The sequence below is a fragment of the Mirounga angustirostris genome, unplaced genomic scaffold, assembly GCF_029215605.1.
Source record: "Mirounga angustirostris isolate CCGP_5_RB_7025 unplaced genomic scaffold, mMirAng1.0.hap1 SCAF_4, whole genome shotgun sequence".
NCBI classification, from domain to species: Eukaryota; Metazoa; Chordata; class Mammalia; order Carnivora; family Phocidae; genus Mirounga; species Mirounga angustirostris.
Window position 1 is genome coordinate 25069902 of NW_026991712.1, and position 12692 is coordinate 25082593.

The window sequence follows — 12692 nt, forward strand, 5'->3', positions numbered from 1 at the left end:
TGCACCCTAGGCAAAAACCTCCCCTATAATTCAAATCTTGAGCTTGAAAATTGGTGGAGATGCTACTGATAACATTATTTCCAGGTGCAACTCTTTAAGAACTTTATGGTAATTCTACTTCCTTTCCCATGTACTTGCTGCCTGTTGGCTTTTTTTTATTTTTTCTGTCATCTTTTTTTTAGGTTTTTATTTAAATTCCAGTTAGTTGATATACAGTGTAATATTAGTTTCAGATGTACAATATAGTGATTCAACGCTTGCATACATCATCCAGTGGCTCATCACAAGTGCAATCCTTAATCCCTGTCACCTACTTAATGCATCTCCCTACCCACCTCCCCTCTGATAACCATCAGTTTGTTCTCTATACTTAAGAGTCTGTTTCTTGGTTTGCTTCTCTCTCTCTCTCTCTCTCTTTCCCCTTTGCTCATTTGTTTTGTTTCTTAAATTCCACAGGAGTGAAATCATATGGTATGATCTTGACTGACTTATTTTGCTTAGCATAATATTCTGTAGGTAGATCCATGTCATTTCAAGTAGAAAGATTGATTTTCTTATGGCTGAGTAATATTTGATTGTATCTATTACAATTTGTACACAAATTATGTATATACTACTTCATCTTTATCCATTCATCAGACAGTTGGGCTGTTTCCATAATTTGGCTACTGTAGGTAACGCTGCTATAAACATCAGGGTGTATGTATCCCTTTGAATTAGTATTTTTGTATTCTTTAGGTAAATACCTAGTACTGTGATTGCTGGATCAAAGGATAGTTCTACTTCTAACTTTTTAAGGAACCTCCATACTGTTTTCCACAGTGGCTGCACCAGTTTGCATTCCCACCAACAGTGCAAGAGTGTTCTGCTTTCTCCACATACTTGCCAACACCTATTGTTTCTTGTGTTGTTGATTTTAGTCATTCTGACAGCTGTGAGGTGATTTCTCATTGTAGTTTTGATTTGTATTTCCCTGATGATCAGTGATGTTGAGCATCTATTCATGTGTCTCATTTGGCCATATGTATGTCTTCTTTGGAGAAATGTCTGTTCATGTCTTCTGCCCATTTTTAATTAAATTTTTCATTTTTGGGGTGTGAGTTTTATAAATTGTTTATATATTTTGGATACTAACCCTTCATCGGATATGTCATTTGCAAATATCTTCTCCCATACATAGGTTGCTTTTTAGTTTTGTTGTTTACTTTGCTGTGCAGAGTTTTTTATTTTGATGTAGTCCTAATAGATTATTTTTGCTTTTGTTTCCCTTGCCCCAGGAGATATATCTAAAAGAAGTAGCTATGGCTAATGTCAAAGAGGTTACTACCTGTGTTCTCTTCTAGGATTTTTATGGTTTCAAGTCTCACATTTAGGTTTTTAGTCCATTTTGTATTTATTTTTGTATATGGTGTAAGAAAGTAGCCCAGTTTCATTTTTTTGCATGTAGCTGCCCAGTTTTACCAACACCATTTGTTGAAGAGACTGTCTTTTTCCCCATTGAATTTTCTTTCCTGTTTGTGGAAGATTAATTGACCATACAATTGTGGGTTCATTTCTGAGTTTGTGATTCTGTTCTATTAATCTATGTGTCTATTTCTGTGGTGGTATCATACTGTTTAGCTCACTACAGCTTTGTAATATAACTTAAATTCCAGAATTGTGATGCCTCTAGCTTTGCTTTTCTTTTTCAAGTTTGGTTTGGCTATTCAGAGTTTTTTTGTAGTTCCATACTAATTTTAGTATTGTTTATTCTAGCTTTGTGAAAAATGCTGTTAGTACTTTGATGGGGTTGCATTAAATGTGTAGATTGCTTTGAGTAGTATAAACATTTTAATAATATTTGTTCTTCCAAACCATGTGCATGGAATGTCTTTCCATTTCTTTGTGTCATCTTCAATTTCTTTCATCAGTGTTCTATAGCTTTTAGAGTACCAGTCTTTCACCTCTTTGATTAGATTTATTCCTAGGTATCTTATTGGTTTTGGTGTAACTGTAAATGGGACTGACTCCTTAATTTCTCTTTCTGCTGCTTCATTACTGGTATACAGAAATGCAACAGATTTCTGTACATTGATTTTGTATCCTGTGACTTTACTGAATTTGTGTATCAGTTCTAGCAATTTTTGGGTGGAGTCTTTCGGGTTTTCTATATAGAATATCATGTCATCTGCAAACAGTGAAAGTTTTACTTCTTACTTGCCAATTTGGATGCCTTTTATTTCTTTTTGTTGTCTGACTGCTAAGGCTAGGACTTCCAGTACTATGTTAAATAACAGTGGTGAGGGTGGACATCCCTGTCTTGTTCCTGATCAAAGAGAAAAAAATTCTCAGTTTTTCCCCACTGAGGATGATATTAACTGTGGGTTTTTCATATATGGTCTTTATTATTTTGAGGTATGTTCCCTCTACCCCTACTTGTTAAGGGTTTTTATCATGAATGGATGTAGTACATTGTCAAATGCTTTTTTTTTTTTTTGCATTTATTGAAATGATCATATGGTTATCCTTTTTTTTTTTTTTTAATGTGGTGTATCAACACTGATTGATTTGCAAATATTGAGCCACCCTTGCATACCGGGAATAAATCCCACCTGATCTTGGTGAAATATTGTTTTAATGTATTGATGGATTTGGTTTGCTAGTATTTTATTGAGAATTTCTGCATCCATGTTCATCAGGGATATTGGCCTGTAGTTCTTTTTTAACAGAGTCTTTATCTGGGTTTAGCCTCACAGAATGAACATGGAAGTTTTCCTTCTTTTTCTATTCTCTGGGATAGTTTGAGAAGAATAGGTATTAACTCTTCTTTAAGTGTTTGGTAAAATTCACCTATGAAGCCATCTGGCCCTGGACTTCTGTTTGCTCGGAGTCTTTTGATTATCTAGTCAATCCACTGCTGATTATCAGTCTGTTCAAGTTTTCCATTTCTTCCTGTTCCAGTTTCGGTAGTTTATCAGTTGCTAGGAATTGTCCATTTCTTCCAGGTTGTCCAATTTGTTGGCATACAGTTTTTTACAATATCATCTTATAATTGTATTTCTGTAGTATTGGTTGTTATTTCTCCTCTTTCATTTGTAATTTTATTTATTTGGGTCCTTTCTCTTTTCTTCTTGGTAAGTCTCGGTAGAGGTGTATCAATTTTATTAATTTTTTCAAAGAACCAGCTCCTGGTTTCATTGATCTGTTCTATTGTTTTTTCAGTCTCTATATCATTTATTTCTGCTTTAATCTTTATTATTTTCTTCCTTCTGCTGGCTTTAGGCTTCATTTGTTGTTCTTTTCTTGCTCCTTTAGGTGTAAGGTTAGGTTGTTTACTTAAGATTTTTCTTGCTTGATGTAGGCCTGTATTATTATATATTTCCCTCTTAGGACCACTTTTGCTGCATCTCAAAAGTTTTGGACTGTTCTGTTTTCATTTTCATTTGTTACCATGTATTTATTTCTTCTTTTATTTCCTAGTTGACCTATTCATTTTTTAGTAGCATGTTATTTAACTTCCATGTATTTGTGGTCTTCCCAGGATTTTCTTATGGTTCACTTCTAGTTTCATAGCATTGTGCTCAGAAAAAGTACATGGTATGACTCTGATCTTCTTGTATTTGTTAAGGCTTATTTTGTGGCCTAATGTGTGATCATTCAGGAGAACGTTCCAAGTGCACTTGAAAAGAATGTGTGTTCTGCCGGTTTAGGATGGAATGTTCTGAATGTATCTGTTAAGTCCATCTAGTCCAGTGTGCCATTCAAAGCCATTGTTTCCCTGTTGATTTTCTGTTTAGATGATCTGTCTACTGATGTAAGGAGGGTATTAATGTCTCCTGCTATTATTTTATTATTATTGATTAGTTCCCTTAAGTTTATTATTAATTGTTTTATGTGTTTGGGTTCTCCCAAGTTGTGTACATAAATATTTACAATAGTTATAACTTCTTGTTGGATTGTCCCCTTTATTATTATACTGTGTCCTTCTTTGCTTGTTGTTACAGTCTTTGTTTTAAAGTCTAGTTTGTCTGATATAATTATTGCTACTCTGGCTTTCTTTTGACATCCATTCATGATAAATGTTTCTCCATCCCCTCACTTTCAATCTGCAGGTGTCTTTCAGACTGAAATGAGTTTCTTGTAGGCAGCATATACATAGGTCTTTTTTTTTTTTAAGATTTTATTTATTTGAGAGAGAGAGAATGAGAGACAGAGAGCATGAGAAGGAGGAGGGTCAGAGGGAGAAGCAGACTCCCTGCCAAGCAGGGAGCCCAATGCGGGACTCGATCCCGGGACTCCAGGATCATGACCTGAGCCGAAGGCAGTTGCTTAACCAACTGAGCCAGCCAGGCGCCCCGATGGGTCTTATTTTTAATCCATTCTGACACCCTATGTATTTTGACTGGAGCATTCAGTGCATTTACATTTGATGTAATTATTGGTAGATATGTATTTATTGCCATTTTATTAGTTGTTTTGTGGTTGTTTCTGATCCTTCTTGTCTTTCTTTCACGTTTTGCTGATTTTCTTTACTGATATATTTGGATTTCTTTCTCTTTATTCTTTGCATGTTTATTAGTGGTTACCATTACCATACTTATTAATGGTTACCATTAGGTTTGTATATAATCTCCTCTGCATATTAAGTTGCATATTAAGTTGATGGTCTTTTAAGTTTGAACCCATTCTTTTTTCTTCTCCTCTCTACCTTTTCGGTATAGGTTATTTTATTTTATATCTTTTGTTGTGAGTTCCTTGACTAATTTTTTATAGAAAACTTCATCTTTTCATCTTTTGTGTTTCTTGCCTTTATATTGTCACTTTTGGCTAATCCATTCCACTCAAAAGTCCCCTTTAATGTTTCTTCCAGGGCTGGTTTAATGGTAATGAATCTGTTTAGTTTTTGTTTGTCTGGGAAACTCTTTATCTCTTCTTCTATTCTGAATTATAGCCTTGCGGATACAGTATTCTTGGCTACAGATTTTTTCCATTCAGTACATTGATTATATCATGCCACTCCCATCTGGCTTCTCAGGTTTTCATTGAAAAATCTCCTGCTAAAGTTATGGGTTTTCCCTTTTAAGTTAATGGCTTCTTCTGTCTTGTTGCTTTCAAAATTTTTTTCTTTATCACTATATTTTTGCAAATTTAACCAAAATAAGTCTTGGTGTGGGCCTGCTTTTGTTGATTTTGATGGGAGATCTCTGTGCCTCCTGGATCTGGATGTCTGTTTCTTTTCCCTAGAATAGGAAAGTTTTCAGCTATTATTTCTTCAAATAAATTTTCTGTTCCCCTTCTTTTCTTCTGGGAGGTCTATAATACAAATGTTATTATATTTAATGGAATTCCCTAAGTCTATTTGCATTTTGCATAATCCTTTCTTTTGTTCAGCTTCATTACATTCCATTACTTTGTCTTCTAGGTCATTAATTCACTCTCCAGCTTATTTCAGCCTGCTGTTCATTTCATCAAGCCTATTTCCAATCTCGTTTATTGCATTCTTCATCTCTGATTCTTTTTTAACTCTTTTATTTGTAGTAAGAATCTCACTGGTGTCTTCCATTCTTAAGCCCAGTTGGTATTCTTATGATCGTTACTTTAAATTCTCCATCAGACATGTAACTTATATCTGTTCTGCTTAGAGCTCTGACCGTAGACTTATTTTGTTCTTTCATTTGAGATAAATTCCTCCATCTTGGGATTTTGTCTAAATCTTTGCCTTCTTCTCTGTGTTAGAAAAGCCAGTTATGTTTCTTGCTCTTGAAAGTAGTGGCTATATGAAGAAGAGGTCATGTAGTGCCCAGGGCCTAGCACTTCAAAGATTGTCTCCAGTGTGTGTTGCATGTTCTCTGCTCTTATGTTCCAGCTGCACTATCCTTCAGGCCAGTCATCTGCAGAGGTTCTCCCTGCCTGTTGTGGGCAGTGTTTGATCCCTAGCCTGAATGTGGTGAGTTTTAATTATGTGTGCTGTGGTCTACTTGTAAAATGAAAACTGTCACCACCTCCAGCAGAACTTAGGCCCTGGAAAACTCTCTGGTCAGGAAACCTGGTGTGGGCAGGGGTTTGTGCTGGTCTTCTGAGGGAGTCCCCAATGTGCTGGGACTGAGGCAAGGGTGACTGGGAAGGGTACTTCGACCAGAGCACAGGAGGGATGGTGCTTAAAGCAAGTTAGGCAGCCCGTGTCCATGCTGCTCTGTTTCCTTAGGTGGTTCTGTGTTTATGCTGAGGAGCGGGGAAGGGAAATAGCACTGGCCAGCTCCTTTGTTCCCAGAGAGGTGTCTCCGTGAATGCTGCCTCTCTGGGACACAACTCTGAAAAGAGCAAATAACCTCCCCACTGTGTGCCCCAGGTGTTCTTCAGATTACTGTTTCCATGCTGTATGTCTGCAGGTTGTCTGCCTGCCTTCTATCCAAGAATAGTGCAGTGTCTTCTGGGCTGTATCCCAACCAAGCCTGCCAACCTTTAAAACTCTAGGCTTTAAGCCCCGCTGGTTGCAAGAACTCATGAAATTCAGCCCTGCAGTTTACCAAGACAGTTGCTATGGGAAAACATTCTCCTTGTGGTGTTCCTCTGTGTGCTCCTCTCTCTCTCTCTCAGCTTCATTGCATTCCATTACTTTGCCTTCTAGGTCATTAATTCATTCTCCGGCTTTTTGGCTCTCTATGCTCCACAGCAGCCAGGATCTGTTTCTCCCCTAATCCATGTCTCTATACTTCCTACCTTCTTTGATGTGCCTTCTTCTCTCCCTTTGTAGAGTTTGTTCTGTCAGTCTTCAGGTCAATTTCTGGGGTATTTAGGATGATTTGATGGTTATCTAGTTGTATTTGTAGGACAAGGTGAGCCTAGGGTCCTCCTACTCTGCCACCATCTTCTTGTCTCTCTCCTACCTGTTGGATTTTAGCCTGGATTCCCAGCCTACATTCAGTTATATAAACTTCCAACATATTCTCTTTAAAAAATTCCCTTTTCAGTAAGGGAATAAAGATAATTTTGTTGTTGTTCCTTTTACCCTCCAAATATGTCTGTTTTTGCCAAAATATTACCTTTTTTTGTTAAGCAATATATGATCTGCTTATAGGAATTACAAAGTTATACTCCTTCTATGATTTTTTTAAATTTAATTTTGTTAGTATATTGTCAAATCCCCATGCTTTCTTAATGCAAATTTTTAACATATAAGAAAAGCGGTAGTCATGTTCGGAGATCAACTTGTAAAAAAGGTAAAAGTGGAAATAAATCTTTAGAAAATGCAATCAGAACACTATTTTTTTCAGAAGCAAAGGTTCATCATGAAAGGACATAGATCTACAATACCCTTAAATCTCAATTTATTGAATTCTTTCAAACAATATTGCATCAATACTAGACTTGTGAATAGCAATGTCTATGTGTATTATATATAGTAACACATATTGGACTTCTATCAATTTATTTCTAAATGTTTCTAAATATTGTAAATTTTTTGAAGACATCTGTTGGTAATACAAATATAACAGGACTAAGGAAAGCTCATCCAAAAGCTTCTTGTATTTTAACCTATACATATTTGAGTACAGGTGCAAGATTCGGACTTGTGTTGCATTTACCAGCTACTACTTCCCCTCTTTAGCATGAAATCAAGCAATTTTCTCAGCCTTGAGAGTATAAGAATAATTGCTTCCATCAGTCCAATTCTGTCAAAACTTCATTTGTAATTCAAATGATAAAAATAATTTGCTTTCAAAAAAATTGCATTTTGAGGCCACTCAACCTTTTGAAGAAAATTCTCTTTTTTTACAGTCATCTCTCAGATTTTTTCTCATAGAACTTTGCAGTTTATTAATGATTTCTACTTTTCCTTCCTTAGTTTTGGCTCACTATTTCTGTTGCTTAGAGTATCATAATCACAATTGTGATTGACCTTCTCAAAAATATGTACCTTGGTTAATGTGATGATCAGTGTATACTAATTCAGAGCTCTAGGGACCATGGACCTAAAGCTTAGGGTATTTCCACTAGGGAGCATCTTTGCATTTTTGCTGGTATAGCCTAACAACTTGGAGAGTTCGGAGAATTGGAAATTTTTAAAAAGTTTTAGAAAATGACAATTCTGCTCAAATTTCTCCCAATGACCACATAGCTTCCAGTAGAACTAATAAAATAGAGATTTTCTTGGAAGTAGAAATATAGAAGACATAAGGTCTACAAATTATAGATCCCTAGCCCAACTTATATTTTTATATTTCTTAAATTGATGTTTTTAAAATATTGGAGTTGTAGTGTGAAAATCCATTTCTCCTATAGATGGTAATGTAACAAAACTTTCAGTATTATCTGGTCATTTTCAGAACTACCAGGGTATTTGTCAGTTGAGTTGCCATTAGATCACTGGTTCTCAAGCTTGACTGCTCTTTAGAATCACTTAGGTTGCATTTAAAAATTATCAAGCACAGGCTCCACGTCCAGAGATACTGACATAATTGGTTTTAAAGGCTCCCCGCATGTACATCCAGCACTGAGGATCATAGCCATAAAGACGATAATTATTGATAAAAAATGCAGCCTATGAAAAGAAACATGAGTCTCAGGTATTCTAACCTTTAACTTCTATATTGATAGAACTTATTACTGATCTTGCTAATTAGTTGCTATGTACACCATCACACAGCAAAATCTTCTATTGACTTGTTTTTTATTTCTCAGAATTTACTCAATCTGATCCTCCAGAGGGGCAAAGATACTATTCCAGTCACATTTTCTAGTTGATCAAAATATTTTTAGCTTCTATTATGCAGATAAAAGGCCACTGTTACTAAAACTTGAGTAAACTAGTATCACCCCTACATTTATAACTTGTGGAATTGGGCCCCTATATTTAATATTTTCCTCCTTTGATCTGCAAGTTCTAATGTTATACTGATCTATTTTTGTGTTGACTGAGAAACTCTGGGGAGGATAAGTTTTAGGGAACAACTTCTTAAAGTTAACCTGAATGTATCATTACATAGTTTCAAACAAGAACTCAAATGTATTGTATTCTACACAGATAATGTAGAGTGTGATATGGATAATTATAGTAATAGTCATGCCTGACATGTGTCAGCCTTGTTCTATTTTTGTTACATTATCTCTAATCCCTCAGACAATCCTGCATGGAAGGTATTATAATATCCATTTCATAAGTATAATAACAAAAAGATGTCTAGGTTATTAATTTCATATAGTTAGGAAGTACCAAATTCATGTAGTCTTCAGAACACAGTAGGGATAGACTTCTGTTATTCCAAAACCTGTAATGTATTCACTATACCAGGATTAATCAATATTCCTGGAAAAATAAAAGGGATCTGCTGAGTCATTAAAAAGTGGTCATCAGCATCAACTTGTACAATGTAGAAAAATATAGTATCTCTTCTAGGAAAAGAATATACAAAGAAAACATGGGTAATCAATACAACTTTCTAACAGCAAGTAATTCTCATATTTGTTGGAACCTTAAAATTTTCTCAGAAGCTCTTGGTACCTTCCTCTTCCCTAATCTCCCAATCTCCAAAGTAAATGCACAAACCCAAGTAAGGGAAATGTTAGCTGCTAGTTTCTAATCCAAACTCCCTCTCCTAGAGAGAGGAAGGTAAAGAAATAAGTCAAATTCCCTCCTGATGATAAATACTAACAGAAAGATAAAAGAAATCCTTATCTATGGAATACTTTTAGCATAATTTACCTAGTGTCTGGGTTGTTTATAGTAAACAAACTTGGAATTTATGTATATATGGGGTCACGGAACTCTGGAAAATGCCACATAACCTATATAATCATTGGAATACAAAATTGATCTTTCATGATCTAAATAACTTCCATTGGCTAAGTGATGTCCTGCATGTACCACCTAGATACTCATATGTTAACTCTAGACCAGAGTGCTGCTTTAATGAAGGAAGAAAGCTTCTGTAAAGATGTGCTGATGTTACTTCTCCAAGTTTGAGCTGTGTTTTTCAATTATCTGTATCCCATTTTGGCATCTTTGAATTATATTGCTGTGTAAAATCAGATTATGAAACTGATTTGGCAAGCACCCTAAAATAAAATAATTAAGAATAAATCTAACAATATATGTACAGTGGTCTATATAAAGAAAACTGTACAATTTTGTTAAATAAATCAAAGAAAATATAAATAAGTAGGTATTCCATGTTCAATATTAAGAAGACTCAGTATTGGTAAGATGACAATTATTTCCCACATGATCTACAGATTCAGTACAATTCCAATAAAGTCTCAGCAAGTTATTTTGATGACATCAACAAATTTGATTCTAATATTTATATGCAAGGGTAAACAAAAACTCAACATAGTCATGTCACCGAAGCAGAAGAAAAAATCTGGAGGACTAACACTACAAAATTTCTATACTTAGCATAAAGGTTATAGTATTCAAGACAGCACAATATTGATGAAAGAAGAGACAAACAGATCAATGGAACAGAATAGGGAACCTAGAAATAGACATACAAAATACAGTTAGCTGATCTTTGACCAAGGAACAAAAGCAATTCAATGGAGAAATGATTGTTTCTTTGTGACGAATAGTTCTAGAACAACTGGACATCTAAATGCAAAAGCAGCACCAATAAAATGAATAGATACAAGTCTTAACACCTTTCACAATAATTAATTCAAAGTGGATCACAGACCATAAATGTAAAACAGAAAACTATATACAGAACTTTTGGAATATAATGTAGGAGCAAATGTAAGTGGCCATGGATTTGGCAATGAATTTTTAAACAGCACCAAAAGCATGATCCAGGAAAGAAAAAAAAATAGTAAATTGGATTTTATTAAAAGTAAAAACTTTTGCTATACAGAAGACACTACTAAGAGAATGAAAACAAAGATATAAACTAAAAGAAAATATTTATAATCCCCTATTTTATAAAGAACTTGTATCCAAAATATACAAAGAACTCTTAAAACTCAACCACACAATTTTAAAATGGGTAAAAGATTTAAATACATCCTTTCCAAAGAGGATACATAGATGGAAAATAAACATATAAAAGATATTAAGCAACAGACATCAATAAGGAATTATAAATTAAGATAATGAGATACCACTGTATGCCTATTAAAATGGTAAAAATTTGTAAGTATGACAATACCAAGTGATGGTAAGAATGTGGTGCAATAGGACCTTTCATTCATCGCTTGCAGGAATGAAAAATTGTACAGCCATTTTGAAAGCCCAGTCTGGCACTTTCTTGTGAAACTAAACATTGTCTTAGGATGAAATCCACCAATCATACTCCTAGGTATTTACCCAGTTGAATTGGGAATTTATGTCTACAAAAATGCCTGCACGTGAATGCTTATGGCAACTTCATCCATAAATGCTAAGACTGGAAGCAGGAAATCTGTCCTTCAATAGGTAAATGGGTAAACAAATTATTATTATTGTGACATTCAGAAACATTAATGAGCACTTACCATATGGCAGGTAGTGTAGCTTTTTTCCAGTAACATAAACAAACTGTGGTACATCTATACAATGGAATATTATTCATCAATAAAAAGAAATGACCGATGAAGACATGAAAAGACAAAGAGCGTAAGAGACTTAAGAGCTTTTAAGAGTTTAAAAGACAAACTTAAAAGCACACTGCTACATAAAAGAAGCCATCCTGAAGAGGCTATCTACTATAAAGACTTCATCTACATAACAATAAAGAGACAAGTGGTTGGCAGGTTTCCAGTAACATATCTTTCATTCTCATATCTTATTTATATTTCCAGTAACATATGTTACTCTTCCAGTAACATATCTTTTAACACAGCAATTAAATGATAAATTTATAATTCCTCCTTTTTTACAAGGAAAGAAATCAAGGATTTAAAAGGCTACATAATTCGGCCAGGATCACAGCTAATAAGTGATGTAGCCAGATTTTAAACTAAGGTAGTGTGACTTCAGACCCCATGCACTTATTGCCTCTGTTATGCTGTATCCAGAGAGCTTCTCTCCAATATTCTAGACTGTGGCATTAATCTGAAGTGACCTCAAGTATAGTGGAGACCATAATGGACAAGAAACTATATTTTCTGTATAGTTTGCCCTATCAGGTTACTTGAATTTGTAGAAAATTCAGGTGTTTTCAATTTATAAAATACAGCTAAATCTACCTACTCCCCAAATGTGTGAATATTGAGAGTTTGCATAGAAGGGCCTATGAAAGAGTTTTTATGCTCAAAACCACTAGATGCATGTATATTTTTATTGCGACATAACGAAGTGAAATCACAAATCTTAATGGTACACTGCAAAACATTAAGATAAATGTATACACCCTTGTAACCAAAACACCAATGAAAATATAGAGCATAGCAATTGCTCTAAAAGGTCCCCTCATGCCTTTCCTGTGGATCCTCCTCCAGTGGCCTCCACATGGAAGTTCCTGAACTTCATTAAAATAACATAATGTTGTCTGTACTTCTAAGTCTGATTTCATTGCTGAGTGCAATGTTTTTGAGATCATTTATGTTTTTTGCATATATTACTAATTACTGCTCATTTGTTCTAATTTCTAAGTAGTATTTCATTTATAAATATACCAACTTTTTGTTCGTGTTGCTTCTGATATTGTGCTATATTGCATAAAGCTAAAATGAACAATCATTAACTTGCATATTGTGGACATAAGTTTTAATATCTTTTCTGCAAATACCTACGATTGAAA